At 45.4% G+C, this 19,256-nt stretch overlaps 1 protein-coding gene and 1 long non-coding RNA gene across 15 annotated transcripts in view; one reads left to right on the forward strand and one right to left on the reverse strand.

The window, feature by feature from the left end:
• Positions 1-19,256, reverse strand: part of LOC135368658 (discoidin domain-containing receptor 2-like) — a 363,200-nt gene that overhangs the window by 62,685 nt on the left and 281,259 nt on the right. The window lies entirely within an intron of this gene.
• Positions 11,456-19,023, forward strand: LOC135367901 (uncharacterized). 2 transcript variants are annotated; one of them, XR_010414576.1, is made up of 4 exons: positions 11,456-11,611; positions 11,675-11,864; positions 13,689-13,801; positions 18,847-19,023. It is a non-coding gene; the product is annotated as an uncharacterized LOC135367901 (long non-coding RNA). The 2 variants fall into 2 exon arrangements; XR_010414575.1 differs by having other exon boundaries at positions 11,456-11,864.

The following is a 19,256-nucleotide window of genomic DNA, read 5'->3' on the forward strand; positions in this document are numbered from 1 at the left end:
TCTTTTTAGCTGTACCATGTGGTCCCTCGTGGTCGTGTATGTCGAACAAAAAATGAAAAATGAAGGTCCGTTCAAGGCTACTCGCTGTTGTACGAACAAACTAATAAAGAAACACACCAACAAAAATGATGAACCAACCAACCATGGTGACATTGAACCAACCTTGTACATATTTAGATATTGCATTTAAAATACTTCTTTCGGTATTTTCTGCTCAGTACTTTAATTACTTTGTCAATTGTCTTCTCACTGCTGCCAGCGTTTCATCAGACTCTCACAGTTTCCACTTTTTCTTTCTTTTTTTTTTTTTTCTTGTCCATTTTGTCTTTGACTGATATGTGGACAGGGTCCGATAGGATACGGTCAGGTACGGTCTTTCGGGTCGTCCTACATTATCAGATTGCAGCATGGAGTCTACCAAGCACTGCCGCCGCTTCGATGTCCTTTGCGATATCTGAGTTTAAGTCTCGAAACGACACCCACGGGCCTTCTTACTACTCTACTTTAAATACTTTTGTTTTCAAGTATTTTGAGCTGTATTTTAATTACAATCGGCTCTCAGTATTTGGTATCTCAGTTTAAATGCATTTGTGCGGGTTTTTTTTATATTTCTGCATTCAGCAACCTTTCACAAAACGCGCTAGCGAGCTGCACCTGCTCGCGCTGGCTTCTCCGCGCAATATTGCTGATGCAATATTCTTTTATAAGTGGGTTGGTCCCTCATTTTTATTAAGCCGTCTGAACGTTTGTGCACCTAGTGCATGAATTGAATAATCCTCCATAATTTTATGTGCATAAATTTTGCCCAGGTGACACCGTTATGCGCCATTAAATCTTATCCCTCTCGATTTCTTCGTCGTGCGATCTATTCTTTTCTTCCTGTGTGTCGTTGAAGAGCGATGCCATTTCATGTCCTGCATATAGCCTCAACTTCCTGTCCTTATTGATTTCATTTCTCTATTTTATTTTCTAGTTCGCTGCATGACGTTATTGGGATGTCTGTATGAATTTAATCTTCGCTGTCTCGTTGTAATGTTGCTGTAGTGTGCGTCAATACTGTTATTATGATTTTATTACGCGGCTAATACCATTACGCAGCTTTTAAAATTTCGCCGAAGGGCGCGTTCTCTGTTTCTATTTCTCACAATGCATCATAGTAAGTTACAAAACTGACTCAGCAGGCAGACTGGCTGAATGAAACGGCTTAGCCGTCTAAACGGCGTAGAGCAATAAATTAGAGGAAGGACGAGAGAGGGGGAAAAGGCACCCGTTTCTGCTCCCGTCTATGGATGGAGGAAAAACAAAATGCGGCAACACAGAGAGCTAGGCATCCCATAAAGCCATCACGACACTCATTATCACCTCTGATTGGCGGGTTGTGACTCTCCCGCCCGCTCTCCACGAAGGAGGGCAATTATGCAGGGAGATGTAAGAAGAAGAGGGCGAAGACTAACGGGGCATTTGTTGGACCCTAACTTCTCGGTGTGCTCTATAACGTCCGCTCGACTCGCTCATCGAGTTGTCCCTCAACGGCGTGGATGGCAGAAAATAAGAAAAGGGAGAGACAGAAAAACAAAAAAGAAAACTACAGCGTATAAAAAACAACAACACAAAACACTAGGCTCGTAAATCAAACCGGCGCCCGGCAACGCCTAGTTAATTTCTGAGAGAGCATCGCTGCTCAGCTCACAGGGAGGTGAAACGGAGGAACGCGAATGCGACTGGCCACACTGTGTGGGCACGGTTTTTCCACACCGCTAGTTATAATGGCACCTCAATCGGGGACAATGTCGCCAAGTTCATTGTTGGGAGTCAGTAGATCTGTTTAGCCACCGTACATGGCACAATTCGCGATAAACGACTTTTTTTTTTTTTTCGATTTCAGGTGGAGCACTTCACGACTCGGAAAACAGTCCAAGGCGCCCTCTTCTTCATCCCAGGAACGTTAAGCAAGTGACTTATTTAATGCGTTTAACAACCCGTTTCGTACCCTCCGCTATGGTCAGTAAGGTTACAAGACAGATCAGTTTTCCCCTCTAATTGGTAACAATGGCGTGAAAAGTGCTACTCTAAAGCTGCGCTGCGTAAATGACGTCTTTGCGAGACGGACATCGTGTTGTTGAGAGTAGAGCCATCTGTCTCATTGATTGATTAAAACGAACACGGAAATGCTACAGACAGAATCGCTGTCAGACGCGGGCATGATGGTTGCGCAACTCTCTTTCGATTGTTTAAAGTCTCTGTTGGTTTCTTTCTTTTCTTTTTTTTTTTCAGTGAAACACTGAGGGCTTCAGAACAAAATGCTCTAGAGCCTGACGGGTTTCTGAAGCCCCAACATACATGCAATTCGGCAGCGCATCACACCATACGTATAAATCATACAGGAGAGAAGTAGTTTACAGATGACTGGGCGATACCTATATATTACCTTACCTTAGATACCTTATTCTCGGCTTATTCAATAACGATCATAAAATTGCTAGCGCACATGTGAAAAAGATCTCTGCAAGAGTGACAACAGCTACAAAAACATAAATAGAGGGTGACCACTGTGCCACGCAAGAGGCAAAAACATAAATAAAGTGTAGGCAGCACAAACACGCAATGATCCGTCCGAGATTTTATCGCTCATACAGGCAACATGAACACTTGTCGCCGTGGTCAAGCCTAAGTACCTGCTTTGGGCAATGAATGTCTCTATATAGATTGGACGCCGATCGTAAACACAGTGGGCCACAGAGACACGCTAAGAAAAGAAGGAAGAAAGAAAAGAGACTGCCGCGCAATGTCCCCGAGAGTCTTAAAGGCAAACATGCTGTTCCACCCTGGCATGCTCATACTTTGACTTCAATTTATATATGCCGACACAAGTCAAGTGGTGTTATCTGCAACCGTACAGCGACTGCTTAATAAATATCGAAGGGCGACGCGATGGGATTGGGCAACAACAAGGTTGCCTCTGCACGCGATGGTCGGGCAAATGTGGAACTGCAGCGCCTCCTCTGCTGGAGGTCCGCGAACTGTCCTTCTTACACAGTGTGTAAAGCGTGAAAAGTTGCGTGAGTAGAGGAGATATAGAGATGGTTTTCCTGTTGGCGTCTCCTCTGTTTGTTCTGAAGGGCGGTGACTTGGTATTATGCAGCGACCATCGTTGTCGTATAGTCACCGTTCTTTATACACCAGGTCGTTTGTTAGACAACGAGATAGCTGTCACACCGTATTTTCTCGAGATCCTGTTTGTCTCATTGTAATGGTATAAGTCACCTCATGCTTACGTTAGGTTATCATATACGAGAAATGTTACGCAATAAAACGATGGATCTGAGTACAAGCTGGTTGGTTGGCTGGTATAAAAAAGAAAAATGTGGAGATGTTGGCCCTACTCTACATTGGACCGGCTACTCCAGTACGCTTATGGTAGCGAGGTCTGGCTACCAAAGCGTCTAAAAGGATGTTTATTCCACAGAAGTCCTACGGAAGGAGATAACAGAATGTGAAACATGTCGATGTGCTGCTGGCCAGTCACCGAGTACCTTCTCGAGGTCAAGAGGGCCGTTGTCGTGTCTGACCAAGGCATCCCGTAGAGCTATTGAGGAAATCTGTTACTCATCGCTTGTTACTTGCTAGCTGTTGTCATGCAAAATGGAAAAGGACAAAGAGGGAGAGAGAATAAAACAGGTGTTGTGCACGCGCGTATATGCTTTCTCTGCCACACTATCCGGCTACTGAAGTAATACAGGTTCTCCCAGACGTTCTTGTATTTTCATCCTTCCCTCATCATTTTCACATAATGTTCCACGTGCAATGGGGTAGGGTACCGCACCACCGGGGTGAAACACCCCATCTCATCGTCATCATTTATTGTTGTTGTTGTCTCCCAGACGACACTGTGAGGGCATGACATAAACGCGATTTTGTACAATTGAGCACCGCTCGGCTGGACGTTACTTAGATAGTTCCTACACAATCGCGTATAATTTCCCCCTCTTCATCATTGAACGGCCATCCTTCCAGTGCGTCGCAACCACATAACTTCTTCCCAAGCCCTGCCTGAAAAGTAGCAAAGCTCATTCGAACGCAGCCATCCTGACACCGGCTATCGCCAGGCACACGGAAATGTGCATTCACAGTAAAAAGAAAGTCACAGTGGCTGATACGACGTCAGAATTTCTTATGAGGCCACGCGTTATTAGGAATTCCGAGAGCGCTCTTCCTCAATATATTCCGATCTTATTTGGCAAAGGACTCACGCAAAGCCGATTCGGACATATATAAGGAACACGACAAACAATCTGTTACACGCTTCGGGCGGGTCAACAGACATCGTGTAAGACGACAAGATCCTCTGGATATCTATCTGGCTTCTTTCCACAGCGTACGTATATCTGCTTGCGCGTTGACAGCAGTTTACCCTTTCGCAGGTTGTCTAATGGCCGTGTTTCGCTGAAGTTGTTATTCCCTGAGCTGAATCTTAAGTTGTTCGTGGAGGAAGATCTTTACATGGAGGATGTCGTTTTGATTATGTTACGATATTCGCAAGAAGGTGGGCATAGCGAACAATGTCTGAACGTTGTGTGTGTTATTATTATGTATGAAAGAGCTTCGTATTTGAAATGATTCTTTCTTTTTTGGTCGATTTTATCTGCATTGATTAATACACTGCGTACTTTTTGTTCGGCTTTCGTTCCGTATCTCAATTTCGTCTAAATTGAATTGCCTTTGATTCGTGCGAAATCTATGGAAATAGTTAGAAATAGTTAGTTATAGCGAAATCTATGGGGTTAGTTAGAGGTATATATACCACAGTATACGCGCATAACAATTGTTTTTATCCCGTGTTAGCACCGCGAAGCAACTGTGGCTATGAGAGACGTACAGATGGGGACAGATGGAGCGAGGACAGCAGGAAGGAGTAGGGGAAAGGGGGTTAGTATGCGTCCTGGGCCGACTTCAGGGGGAACTGCGCCGACATTCGCCTGGAAAGTCTTCGGATCGAAAACCCAGGGAAAGCCCCAGACAGCACAGCCGGTGGTACGATTCGAACCCGCCACCTCCCAGTCTTCAGCACGACCTTGGCTACCACCAACCGCATAACGAATTGGCTAACATAATAGAAAATTACGAGCTTGCAGCGCCGGGACCTACGAATTCAAAAGTTCAGGTTTGAGTGTTGATAAAAAAAAAACGGAAAATAAAAAAAAATATAGAAAGTGATTATATGAACTGAACATAATTCAAAACTAAAGCTCAAAGAAAACTGGAAACATTCAAGAGCAACGAAGCAACCAGAGATCTAACCGAAGAATTAAACGAACGGGAGTTCCCCGCCGCCATCATCTCCAGGCCATCATACCGGAGCACACACAACATCAGGCAACGTTATATCTCCCTCGTCGTGAGGGAACCAGCCTTCCTTTTTTTTTCCCCCTGAACCAATATCAACACAAAGCTCCCGCTCCCTCCACCTTCATCCAGTTTGAAATATGGCTCCGATTTCTGTTCCACTCGCTATTTCTGATTGGAAAACTCGGAGAGCAGTGAAAAATGGCTTCGCTTCTTCGTTTTCTTCTTTTTCTCATCATCACGGAAACACGCGCGCTTCTTTCTTCACAAACCACACACAGCTGAAGAGACGGCTCATTAGAAGACATCCGCGGCACAAACTTCGACACTTCGGCGCAACCTCGACTCGCTATCCCTCCAACGCACTGAGAGGCTGTTTTCGCCTGCGAGCTCATTTTGAGTCGCGCGCACCACTTTTCTTTTCTTCTTCTTTTATTTTTCAAATGTTCCCATTTCTTTACGAAATATCGTAACCCTCGCAGCGACCCCCAAACGCTGAGAGAGGAAATGAAATGAAAGAAAAGCGTGAAGAGTATGTTCTTTCGAAATTTTCTCAAAATTTTCTTTATCCTTTCTGTGCAATGCGTCGCCCGTGCGGTTGCTATCATCCAGAATGTTGGCGCGCCAGTTGACGCTGCTCTTCTGGTGCTCGTTAGAAAAGAAGTATATATACAGTGTATGTGTGTGTGTGTGTCTGTATGATAGAGCTGCCGCAGTGAAGAAGCAGAGATCGATGCGACGTCGGTATCATCGCGGCCGTCATATGGTGTCGTGTCGCGAGACGTTACGCTCTAGACTCTCGGGAAATTGCTCGGCGGTGAAGAAGGCGGTTTCAGCAGTTTAAGTGTGATGGAGAGGGAACTTTCTTGCAGACGGGCCCCCGTAGAATTTGTTGCGCGACGCTGCGAAATAAAAGGAACACGTTTACGTTAGCCGTGTGCTGGGTAATATCGAGCACGTGTCATCGGAACACGTGATAGTACGTTGCGGAATGTCCAATACCGTAATAAAATGGCCTTACGATAACCACATACGTGAGTCATGCGGTAATTGTTGCTTTTCAATTGCCACACAATTGCAATCTACATATCAGTTGTTTAGACATTATTTACTAGCTTGTGCGAACAGTCATTTCAGAATAGAATACAAACGAATAGTTATTTGTCCGAAGCAAGAACGAAGTGAATAGTTGCATAAGCGATCCACATACATCAAGGCATACATGTGGGGTACAGGGGGTGAATTTTTCGGGTTAAACCGGATTCCGCCTAGTTATTAATCCCCGAAGTGACCTCCGACCAATTCGTCGGGTTCAATCCGATTTCTTCCCGAATTCCGTTCACTCTGATATTCACAAGTGACGTTTCCCCCAAGACGAACAAAGGTCACCACGTGTAAAACATGTAAGAACGTAAGAAGAACATGTAAGAACGTTCCCAGAAATACACCCATGTGTGTCAGCACTGTCTATGCCTTCGGGGATCACCGTTGGTATGCTTACCGAAAACAAAAACAAAAATTAGGAAAGGACTTACAATACAAAAGACGAGAAGCAAAACACCCGATAACACCCGAAGGCATAATTATTGCCCGATTTCTCCCCGAATCACAGGTTTAAAAAATAACGCCCGATTTTCACCCCACGTATCTGAGAAAGGCATTTAACCCGAAAATGTCGCTCCCTCGGCATAAAGAACACGTACAGCGGATGCCCCCATATCCATGCGTACCCCATAGGAAGCAGCACTCCGTTTTATGCCCTCGTAGCATTTTCGTGCTTGGGCGTGCAGTTATCGGGAACGGTCGAACATCTTGAAACAGTTTGAAAGTAACTTTCCTTCAATTCTAAATTCGAATGTGGAATTCGAGTGGACTAATGAACGAACTCTAGTAGGACACTTTTCCATCATCATCCCTTCCTCATCCCTTCCGCAAGAGCAATGGGGCAGTGTATACCGCCATAGCGGCCGTTAATGACCCACCACATCACCATCCCATTTATGTGTGTGTGTGTGTGTGTGTGTGTGTGTGTGTGTGTGTGAGTCGAAAGTACACTTATTTGCTTCAGTATTCAGAAAATTGGAATATATTCGCAGAGCCCCACCATATCGATACCAAATGATATCGATATTTTTTTAAGTTTACTCATCAACTTATCGATTTATAGGAGAGGGATGAAGCAATACCATAACTGGACCACAGAAGTTGAGACAGTCTGTTTTTCTGTAACGTCAGTACAACGTCAATATAAAGAATACCGCGTAAATCCGTTTTAACTGCCATCAGTTTTCCTTCCTTGAAACTACCACAAGTTGAGTAGCACGTGACAAAATGTGGTTATCCACGTACAAAACGTATTAATGTCACACGCACATAATATCGCAGTATCCATCTGACGGCATCAAGTCGTTCCGCTGAAGCCTTTGAAAAGGGGGAAAACCCAGTCCACTTCCGAGTCATCAATCGCTGATGGAAGTCTAGGCCACCGTGTGGTCACCACATGGCTAGACGCGGTACTTCGCGTACAGTTCAAGATTCACTTTAGCGCCATCTACACATAATGCTACCCTTCTGTACCTGGAATAGCATCCCGGCGTGCTGCATGGCTGACCTTTCCCCTTTCTTTTTTTTTTTTTCTGCCAATAACCCCCCCTGTCTGCCTCCCAAATTCCCATTACGTTCAATAAATTTCCTTGGACAACACCACTGACCGTGTCCACGCTCACTTTGAATGAAGACACGTCCTGGTCTGTCGTACAAGGCTATCCATACCGACAAGGAAAGTGTATGACAACAAGTAAAAGAGCAGGTTCATCATGCTACAAAGGCTCAAGCTAGACTGCTGGAAACATTCTAACACACCAGCGTTCCTTTGTCGCAGTTCTTCGCAAGATAAGCCAAAGGCGAGCATTGAGAGGCACGCTCGATTTCGATGAGGGAAAGTTGGCCGTGAGATACCCCGCTCGAGTAAATCACCTGCAGACTTTACAAACGCTCGAGTCGGGGGTCCTGCAAAGTGGCAGGTGGTCGCGGAGAACTGAGAGGGGGAGGGGGGGGGGACCGTTTCTCAAGGGGTCGGGAGGTAGAGACGGGGGACGTCGGGCCGCGGTTTCCGCCGCTTCCGCGAAACTGTCACGAGCTCGTTAGGCCTAAATCGTTGCTAGTCGCATGCAGCACAGCGAGGTGCCACAGCAGATTTCCCCCCCCCCCCCTTAAAATATAAGCTGACAGAGGTTAGTTAGTGGGGAACTGTAAACTCGCAAAGGAAAGACGCTGTTCGAAAGCGCACCATATGCAACATTCTAGGAAGCTAGACCGGGCCGTGTGTGGCGGTGTTGTGTGTTGACGGCTCCTGTTCAAAGACTCGCTTTGTTCGAAAGCAGGGAGAGTGGTGGCGAACTCCGCTCTGCTGGGGGCTGTGTTAATTGGTTGGAATTTTTCAAATGTCGACCGAGGAACCCCTGCTTGTTCGTCTGCATTTTTCGCCCGTGTGCACGACTTGCCGAGGAGAGGACTTAGTTCATTAGCGTCGCGGGGGTACTCTTCTAAAAGTGCTTCGTCAGCATTGTAGTAGTTCACTTGGTCTGCGGGAGGCGAGCGTTGAAGGTTTATTGTAATGCGTGGGCTTGTAGTATATACAGTGAACCCTCGTTAATATGACCCCCGATAATGTGACATACGCGCTTTACGACCATACTCCTGGGGAACAATGCAGTGAAGCCTCTGCAAATCCCCCCGTTTATATGACAATTCCGCATTATGACCAAAATTTGCTGCAACGACCACGGTGGTAATAAAGAGGGTTCACTGTATATATATGTGGTAATTGCTGGGAAGGTTTGGTCCGGAAGGTAAAGAAGTGGGACCGCGCGTTCGTTTCCTGTTGTTGAATGTTGGAGTAAATAGTAAGGTTTTCATACAGCTGTTGCTCTGAGATAAAACAACAGAGGAGGCGGATGAGTTCTAATCAATATTCATGGTAACGGCTGCAGATATGGGTCAAACTTAGCGTGTAATACCTCTTCCTAAAAACGAATATCACCGCAAGCACGAAATGCCGCGATAAATTTGATGATGACACTTTTATACGATAGGGAAAATAGAAATGCTACTTTACTGGATGCGCCATCTGTACATGCTGCTGTAGATATAGAAAACGTCTCGTCTACCAGAGCATAAAAATGGACTCGAAGTTCGTCCGAAGCTCGTGGGCGCGAATTTCGCTATGTAAATGACCCGAAACAGGAACTAAGCACTTTTCGAGCGTGGGAAGAGCGACATGCAAACCACGTGAGAGAACCATCATGCTTTGGAGCGATGGAGCTGATTGGTGTAGGAGCTAATCTATTGACCAGATAGTCCGCTCTTCGACCGAGATAAGGCGAAGTTCGCGTCATTTCTGCGCTCGAAAAATGTCCAGTTCTTGGCTCATTTACATAGCGAAATTCAGGATATTCATGGATATCTCAACACACGTGCGCGTTTAAGTTTTTTTTTTTTAAACATGGAATGGCTTTCAACGAGGAATATCTCGCGTTCTGTTACCACGCTTTTGCGCGAAATCCTCTAATTAAAGAGTTAATTAATGGCAATTAGCGATCTTGTAGTTACATACTTTATGCGAGAGAATGTTCGCCTGGCCATATAAGTCAATGGCAAAAAACGGCATCCATTCTGCTTTGCTAGCTTTTTTTTTTTAATTCTGTAACGAATAAAAATAAATACCCTGTATAGTCCAGTTCATAATGAGCTTATATCATTTGTCATTCGTTACTGAACACATAAAACAAAAAAAAAAAAAAGTCTTAGCCGCATGACTTGTAACTTAGAACCCGTTCACTGAGGCGACGCCACCTGGCAACTTTAACGAGTGTAAGATAGATATACCTCCAGCTTCCTAACTTCGCTTCCTCCGCGGGACCGTGCGAGATGAACTGGCACTGCAAACGTGCATAAATTCCACAAATGAACCTCGCGCTACTTTTTCCGCACGCTTCCTTAGTGCCAAAATAAAAAAAAAACTGAGCAAATATATCGTAAATCAATATCCAGTTCAGGTGTGTGACCGCGAGCACCCCGCGCGTCTTTGTCGAGGCAGTTTTATGTCTCCTTGCCGACGTCGTACAACAAAGGGAATATTTTGCGGCACACAGTGTCAAAGCTGCCTGCTTTCCGCAGCTCAAAAGGTATATAAACACACGGACGGATAAGTTACATCCGAGGGCCATGGGCCGAATGCACATAACACACACACACGTCGTGAAGGAGAACACATAAAGAACGATAAGGTCGATACCCCCCTGCGTGGAAACACCTTACAGACCCCTTCTGTCAATATAAGGGCGAAGGTTCCTTTTTTAATGTCGCCATGGCTGGGCGTTGGGGCGCCGAAGATATAAACGGCATGCAGGCGGTTCCACCGTGAGTGGCAGGCGCTGTGTACGCAGCTATGGAGTATGGATTGACCGATAACGTCAGTTTGTATAACTCCTGCGTATACGCAGTTCATCATACGCCTCTTAGAAATGAGAGGTCAACGACACTGTCCTTGCGTGAATCACACTTTGGCGGAAATGTGCAAGTCTTGCGTTGGTACCTTTCCCTCGAACTGTACCATACGGCCTTCAACAACGTCTTATACTCCAACAATTTATTCTGTTCATCGTTCCGACAGCTACAAAAAAGAAAAAGAAAAAAGAGAGAGAGAGAAATCAGGCAAACCGATCCCAAAAATACTGTCAAATTGCTTGCAGGTTTCTTCCCAGGTCTCCTCCTCCACCACCCAGCGTAACAAACTCATTACCGTCAGAGAAGATAAAGTGCTTCTCTCTCTTTGCCTACAGGACAGCTGCGGAGTAGTGAGCACAGCCACTCATCTCGCCCTTGCAAGTTTCTCACTCATCAACTTCCCTCGACACGCGCTGAAAAAAAGAAGAAGACGAAGAAAAACAAGAAGAAAATTTCTTCTGCGTACGAAACTGCCAAGGAGTGTCACACTGTCAAGCCCAGGCACCGGCCAAGTAAAAGTAAACAAGCTCCCTCGGAAAAGCCATCTAACAGAAGAAGAAGACTACGTAGGCCACGTTATATACGACGTAGAGAGTCACGCTCGCAAGAGAATCAAAAGACACGATACAGGAACAGACAGTGTCAGTCACGGGTTGCAGAGACGTGGGGCATAAGGACCATGACGAAGGATCTCGTCGTAATCGTGAAAGCTAAAAAAGATGCAACAACGATAAGAATGCAAGCAGCTGGACTTCCTGATGTCCGCCACGAAGTGTCGCCGTGTCCGTCACCTCATAATTATTTATTATATTCGCATGTACAGCCGACGATTTTCCTGGTGGAGCCCTAACAGAGATAGCCAAGACAAGCACGGTCCGTTGCCGGTTCAGGATCTATATAACAGAAATCTCCCGCGAAGAAAGAATGTCTTTTCGTCGTCCTGTCAGGTCGTCGGAGGAGAAGTGAGACATCGGGGAATGTGTGACTATACAATATGTATGTGGAGGACAGTGGTGAGTTGCAACTCAATCGTGGAGTGAGAGGAAAGTAAGTGGTGCATCGCGTTTTTAGCCTCGGATTGCGATCTGGTGAGATTGGTTGGCGTTGGAAGCCTTCATGTACGTGGCGCTAGGTAATGTTGCAGTTATCTAACAGCTGGTGACGATAGATAGAGGCGATGGTCGATGTGACCAATAACAGTGGAGAGGGTTTGCGACACCTGTATTGTCAGAAAGGATATCTCGTAGTTACGCTCACGGTCCGGATCGTTTTTAGGGCGCGACACTCTCTTATATGATCTTCATGTCGCGGTCTGTGCATTTCAAGAAGAGGAGTGCTTAGGTTTTCGAGCGTGCAGTGCAGATAGCTTTAAGAGTCGAACACCAAGAACATGTTCGAAATTTTCGAATCTGCGCCGTTCTAAAACAATGGCTGCGCTGCAAAAACGTGTGCACGCATGAGGTCTATACGTCTCTAGCTATACCTTGGTTGCTCCTGACTTTAAGACGAAACCTTTCGCCCGGAAAGACTTCCAGCAGAACCTAGGGGCCGTGTGCCAACAATACAGGTTCGAGCTCGAGTGTCTTCTCCTGTATACGACGGAAACATCTGCGCTGTAAAACGCGTGAAACAATATGTGAGACGTTTGCACTTGAGCCGTTTTGATGAGTACGCCGCTTATCTAACAACCAAGCACCACTCCTAATGAGAAAGGGAAAGTTCGCAGCATAAAACAAAAGCCACGATCATTTCGGAAAAGGACTCCCCTGCTCCCCGACTGCGACCACAGCTCCTCCGCATATAACTATATCGCGTAGATCTTTGTGCTGCCGACCATCCAACATTTCGTCCCATTTCCCGACGTGGCTCTCCCACTCATAAGAGGCGTAAGTAAGTACTGTCAACAGCCTCATTCATTAACTTTACGCTGACTGCGAGAAGTGGCGCTACACGCTCTGGAGCCCCAAAAGCAGCACCATCACTATACACTATATACCGTCGACGATATGTCTCAATTTCTCTTCGTCTGCGAGATCTCGGAAGCGGCCCCATAGCTATGCTGACAGCTCTCGTTGCCACTTCCATCTTTGTCCCAGAGTTTCTTTCGCTGACCCTCGATCGTTCGCCGCTGTCGGAGAGAAGCTGTTATAGAGCGGGATATAGGTACAGGAGGATTAAGGTTCGAGATGACAACTTCGTTTTCATCACGTGGTTCCGTGGGCTTCCAGAGGTCAGCACTGACGTGGTGAGGAGGGGTCCAGCTTCTCGGGCGAGCGAGGAGAAATTGAGGTAGAAATTAAAGAAGGGCGGATGCTGAATGGAGGTTGATGTGTTTGTCCTTACGTGTTTCATTGCCTTATCTACTGCGAGGTTATTAAGTAGAGGAGACGTTACGATGGCTTATGTGTTTTCTCTGTTGTTGTCCTTGTTGTTCCTATCGTGAAGGACTTGAGGTATCAGCCTAGTACTGATCTGTACTGGGTACTGGATCTGAGTACCGAAGTTGCAAAATTGGAGCAGTATCAGTAAGAGGAGCTCTTCTTGACGAGAGAGCGTGACGAAGATGCTACGTAGGTTTCAGTGCAGGCGTCTCAGCCTTGAAGACACATTAGCAGCTGCGTACTATTGCGTTACAGCTTGCAGTAAGTTCTGCAAAAGCATTGTTACGAGAGATGTTTCTTGTATATCCTGATCGTATTCCGGTCACAGCTGCCGTGCTGGTATGCATTCAAGTTGTTTTCTCTACCGCTGTTCTTTTTTGCTTGGTTCATATTCGCTCACAGAGACCTTCGTTTCTGCAATAACAAGCTTAGTCACTAACTTCATGTATTTCCCAGGTGCTGCCTGGTCACGGAAACACAAACAGGTTCTCCGTAACATCCAACGCAAACCTAAAACGGAAGTACCAACCGGTGCACAAGTAGCAACCGCCTCGAAACGGCGAAGAAATGTAAGTAAGCGAACGGAAGAGAGAAAGATTTCCCCTGCCATTGGATAAACCCTTCTTAAAGTTTGTCGTCAAAACGTGAAGTTATAGGGGGCGTTTCGCCACACAGTGCAGGAGTACTCACAGCAGCGGGGAAGCACCATGTAAATTACTCTGGTGACATTTCCTGTCAGAAGAGCACCGCGAAGCAGCATGCATGCTTGATTGGCACATACCGGATGCGACGTTTCGAAAGGGTCACGTGAACACCGGAAGGAGGCACCCATCCAGGGCACCGCCCATTCACGTGTCAGGGGTGCTATACACACACTCCACTAAAAACACACGCAGCTCAAAGCAAAGAGGACTTAAACTACGCTTCGAAAATGTAATCAGAGCGTAGGGATGGGCAGTTTTAAATACATTGTAATTAAAATAGTATTGGAAATATAAATAAGTGTGTTTATATTTTGTATTTAAATACAAACTCGAAAGATATGCATTTATAATTATATTTAAATAGCAATTTTTCGGTATTTATCCTAATCCAGGATACTGACTCATATTTTGAAGTTACCCTGCATTTGACCTTCCAGTAAGAAGGGCAAAGCAGAGTTTAGAGAGTCGCGCAGTTATACCCCGTTTTCGCAAGCACGCACATGCGACAGACCATTTTAGATGGCCGGTTTTGCACTGTTGTAGCAGACAACGGTTGGGACTACCCGACTACCTGGTTGTACGAAGCATCTTCATCAAATTTAATACAAGCCTTTCTTCATCAGCACCTGTGAGGTGTTCTCCTTTGCGAATCTGATTCCACGGCCGAACAAAAGATACCTAGAAGATGCACTCTTGAGAAACTTCTGATATTAAAATAGGCATAATAAATTACAAATAAATGCTATTGTTCCTTGCTGATTTGTTATGAACATTATTACTGCTGTAATCCCAGATGACATCTTCTTCACAGTATTTATTGTAGTTAAATACTGTATTTATATGTTGTAATTAAATACCTATTTATATGTTATATTTAAATACCAATATATGGAACAGTATTTATGCAGAGTTTTTAAATACCACTTTCACCAAAGTATTTTTGTATTTATATTTAAATACTCAAAAAATTATTTATGCCCATCCCTGTCTAAGAGAGTGACCTCACGTGACATACAGTTGTAATGGTCCTACTTGTATTTCTCGACATGGAAGTCAGGTGACAGAAACGCGCGCGACAACTTTTGACGCAGACCCTTGAGAAAACAGCTTCTGTCAGAGTTCTTTTTTTTTTCTTTTTTTGCCATCGTTGTCTGGGCAAAAGGAAAGAGATTTTCCGAAAGCGCCCATCGTAGAAGAGGCTCAGAAGCAAACAGGCGAGCGATTCCGCCGAGGACTCGGAATTCCTTTCGCCGACGTGTTCCTTATGCTAACAAAGGATGTGGAAACGTTTCCGTGGGATATACAAAGGCCAAATCCCTGTAAAGCCTCGTCATTACCGAGACTTACCGTTGGAAACAATAACATTCGCTCGCACAAGAAGAAATCGAAAGCTCGCCTTGTACAGACGACACTTCTGTTTTTATCATAAACCCCGCGAGACTCTTCCTAAAAATAAAAATAAAAAATAAATGTGGGGGGAAGAAATGTTTTGCAAACTTTGCACGTTCCTCCAATTCCAGGCTTTAGTCATTTCGTCCTTGTTCGTGATCAGCAAATTATTTTCAGAATCAGGGATGCTTTAAATCAACAACCGCGTACTCCAACAATGGCAAATAAAAGATGGTTACCCACATCTTTGACAATGCATTGTGTTTTTTCTCTGTGAAATTACTGCAATGATATTCCATCCTTTTAAATGTTGAAGTATTATCTAAGCACTGAACTCGAGTAGCCGGCTCTCTTCGTTCTCCATTGTTTATATTTTCCTCAGACCACTAACCAACTATTACCTACGCTCCTGATGCTCAGATGACATACAGATGCACTTTGTGCCGTCGTTGCTCAAATCGTGCAGCGTAAGTGGTAAGCGTAATGGTAAGTTGGGTCCGTCGGCAGATCAAGGCGGGTTGGGGAATTGCTCTTGATTGACAACAGCCCTGCACCGGCTGTGGTTGGTCATTGCCGAGATAGCAGCAGCACGTGCGCTCTGTTGCTGTCAATGGCGGTCTGATGGAGAAATAACATCGCATGCACCCTGCACGCTATGCGTCAATCATGCCTCTCATATTCCCTCGCTGAACGCATTTTGTTACGGTCGGGTTCCTCGTGCCATCCAAAGCTTCGTATCTCGTAATATTTTGTGTTTGGGTAAATCACAACGGATAGTCGACTGCAAATTTGAGATTCAGTAGTTAGATAGACAGCAAGATAGGCAGGTCGACAAGCTTGGTCCAGTTGATATCTGGCGATATTACGGCTGCGATACCCCCTTACTATGCACTTATTTTGCACCACAGCTTAAGTAACAGACAGACAGTAAAGAGCAAGCGGTTGATAAGTATATAGGTGAATTAAAAAAAATATGGAGAAATTTAATTCGGTACCCGACCAAGTCTTTGAAATTATTTGTCGTAATCCCACCAAAAGATCCAAGGGAACATTTGGGGACCGGACGCGGCGTTTTCATTTTTTGCTCTCAAGAAAGTATATTTGCATAATAGGATATTTATATTTCTCGTACGCACGCGGTCGCTGTGAGCACGGTCCCTCTAATACGTCTCAATTCACATCCGGAGTGGCAGGATATGACACATATCGAAATGAGACTTGAAGCCTACGAGATTTGCGACTTCGCCTTTTCCGTTCGCCTCCCAGGAAACTGATGGCTCTATAATGCTCCTCTTTATCTACATCTCAAAGTCATGTAAATGAAAGGTTCGTCAAGTACACAAGTCATACTAGACTTTTCTCCATTCCTTTTTCTATCTCTCTCTCTCATGCAGTATTTTGGCAGTGACGAATAATTGTTATTACCTGTTGAGGATGCCTTCTACCCTCTTCCTTTTTATACTTTAGCACCGACGAAGTAAGGGTGTATAGTAATTTCTGTTCCATGTCAGGTTCGTTCTATGCTATATCACAGGCCTCATAACAGAGGTCTTCCCGGTTTGTTCGGAGAAATAACCGTAGGAGCGCACTTTAATAGCAATTGACAGAGTAACAAAACCCTACATCCAGTGCAGTTTTTCGCGCGATACGTTATTTAAGCATGTTTGAAATAACGCCAGCAAAGGAATATACTTCCGCATTGTAGAGTTACGGCGTGCGTGGATGGGAACGGCGACATAATCAACGGGTCATCAGCAAAGTTTCATTAGCGGAGATGTTTAATGAAGGGCCAGCGAAAGAATACATCTCATTAAACGGCAAACATACGCCCAATCTGTTTATGAAAGAGAACTGTGCACAAAGGGGGACTGCTGCGCAGCGTCGCTTCGCGTGGAAATTTTTAATAGCGGTAGCTCCTTTCCCACGTACGGAGCGACTCAAGAAGCTCAAAAGGGGGAGAACAGCCATGTCGAGTGGAGACATGCAAGTCACCACCGTGGATTGTTCGCATTGTTCGTTAGGGCCGGGAAGCGCAATTTTACCATGACTGTGGGTCAACTATGCGGGGTATATGACTGTGGGCCAAAAGAACTGTGGGAACGACCTTAAACCGCTACATCAGTGTAGGTACTGCTCGTACAGCGTGTCTAAAAAAATGTTACCTCAAATTCGTTGCACAAGTATATTGTGGTGCACTTAGTGGCACAATTGATGGTGAAGTAGAGTTCTTGGGCCGCTGGTCTACCCGTTATATTTCTCTGAAGAACGGTCGCGTGGTCGTGCATGTTTACTCGTTCCTCTAGGTTTATCCGATTGTTATGTCTACCTTGTAGTATCTACCTGAGTAATAAACAACACCCTGACCAGGATGAATACATGAGGCTGCGTTGAGAATGGCGGTACTTAACAAAAGGAAGCTGACACCATTTGAGTCGAATCAAAGCAATTACTGCAGGCGGCAGAAACTGTTGGCATTAAAGATCTTGCACGTTATTGTGTCTAAAAATGCCAAACGGACACGACGAACACACACAAACAAACAAACAAACACATACCAAGGTGTACATGTGTGTGCGTCCCCTGTCTGTTCGACGTTTTTTTTTTTTTTTTTTTTCAAGGTAACTGCTACCAACAAAGGCCCGACAAAGTGTTTCACTGCGTTGCCACGTGCTTAAAGCTACACGCCATACATCAAACTGAAAAGTCACCCCAGGCACAAAGAGTTCCCGCACGTTCCTGAATGATCAGACACGGAGTTTGCTCTTGAAACATCAGTCACAGCGCATCCGTCGTCGCAGACAAAGCAATGGCCGAAAGCACCTGCGCAAGAAATTACTCGCCCATCACACTGCCTCGTAGATTAATCCATTCCCATTGTTTATTTAAGCACCCTCCACAGAACTGCTCATCACACCTCTCTCTCACACCCATCATTTTCACCTAAAACAGTGAACAGTCAACACAGCTGCTCTAAGTCGACGTCTCTGGAGTCTCCTCGCCAAACAGGCCAATGTAATTGGGAGGCCAAGCGAAAGGATGCTGCTGTCTGCTCTCGCCTGACAAACGATGATCTGACCCTAGGAGAAAAAAGAAGAAGAAAAAGAAGGGCAGTCGATTGCGTTCGAGAGCGGATAAGATTGTCGCTGGAGCGTCCGTTGTTCGCGGTCCCTGGGTAAACATGTCGTCCACTCGAGAGCTCGCCTCACGTGGCATCGCTTAACCAGCCCTTCCCTCTTGCGTTGAAAGATGGACATTCGACAGAACGAAGAATGATTTCCTTTGTCGTACATGGGGGAATCGTATGTCCGCGGTCGCTGACTCAACGACATCGTGTTCGGCGGCTCCACGAACGGATTGCGTGACAGTTCGGGTCGGGGCGAAGGCACGGCGTGTATAGGATCGCTTTACGCAGAAGTATATAGGAGGAGCGATATGACTCGATGAAAGAAGTGTGTGCTCGGCTGTCCGACGTGTGCAGGTTGCACTCTGAAGGTGAACTTAGGTTTCATATATCTTTCTAGCACCATCGAATGGGATAAAGTACCAATCGGATGAGACATTCTGGACACTGCAGCCTCTTCGAAGAAATGACCAACTAACGCAGAAGATGGTGGAGCCAGCAGGACCACACAGTACGAAGTCTCTATCTCCTGTATGTAAAGCACCCAAGATAGACCCTTAAAACCCTTAAAATCGTATGTGAACTGTACAAATATTACGAAAATACTACGCTCGCTCATTCAACACCTGCCATCCATATATTTGGCGGTTTCTACAGGGCTGCGCTGTACTAAGGCTAATTACGAATTAATTCAACTGTGTGAACAGTGCTTTCATATCCGAAAAGGAGACCAGCTGCAACTTGTCGAGCATGTACTGCACGCAGAGTTAGAACATCATCGTGCATTTGCACGGGTGAACAGTGCAATTT

This window comes from Ornithodoros turicata, chromosome 9 (genome assembly GCF_037126465.1).
Source record: "Ornithodoros turicata isolate Travis chromosome 9, ASM3712646v1, whole genome shotgun sequence".
NCBI classification, from domain to species: Eukaryota; Metazoa; Arthropoda; class Arachnida; order Ixodida; family Argasidae; genus Ornithodoros; species Ornithodoros turicata.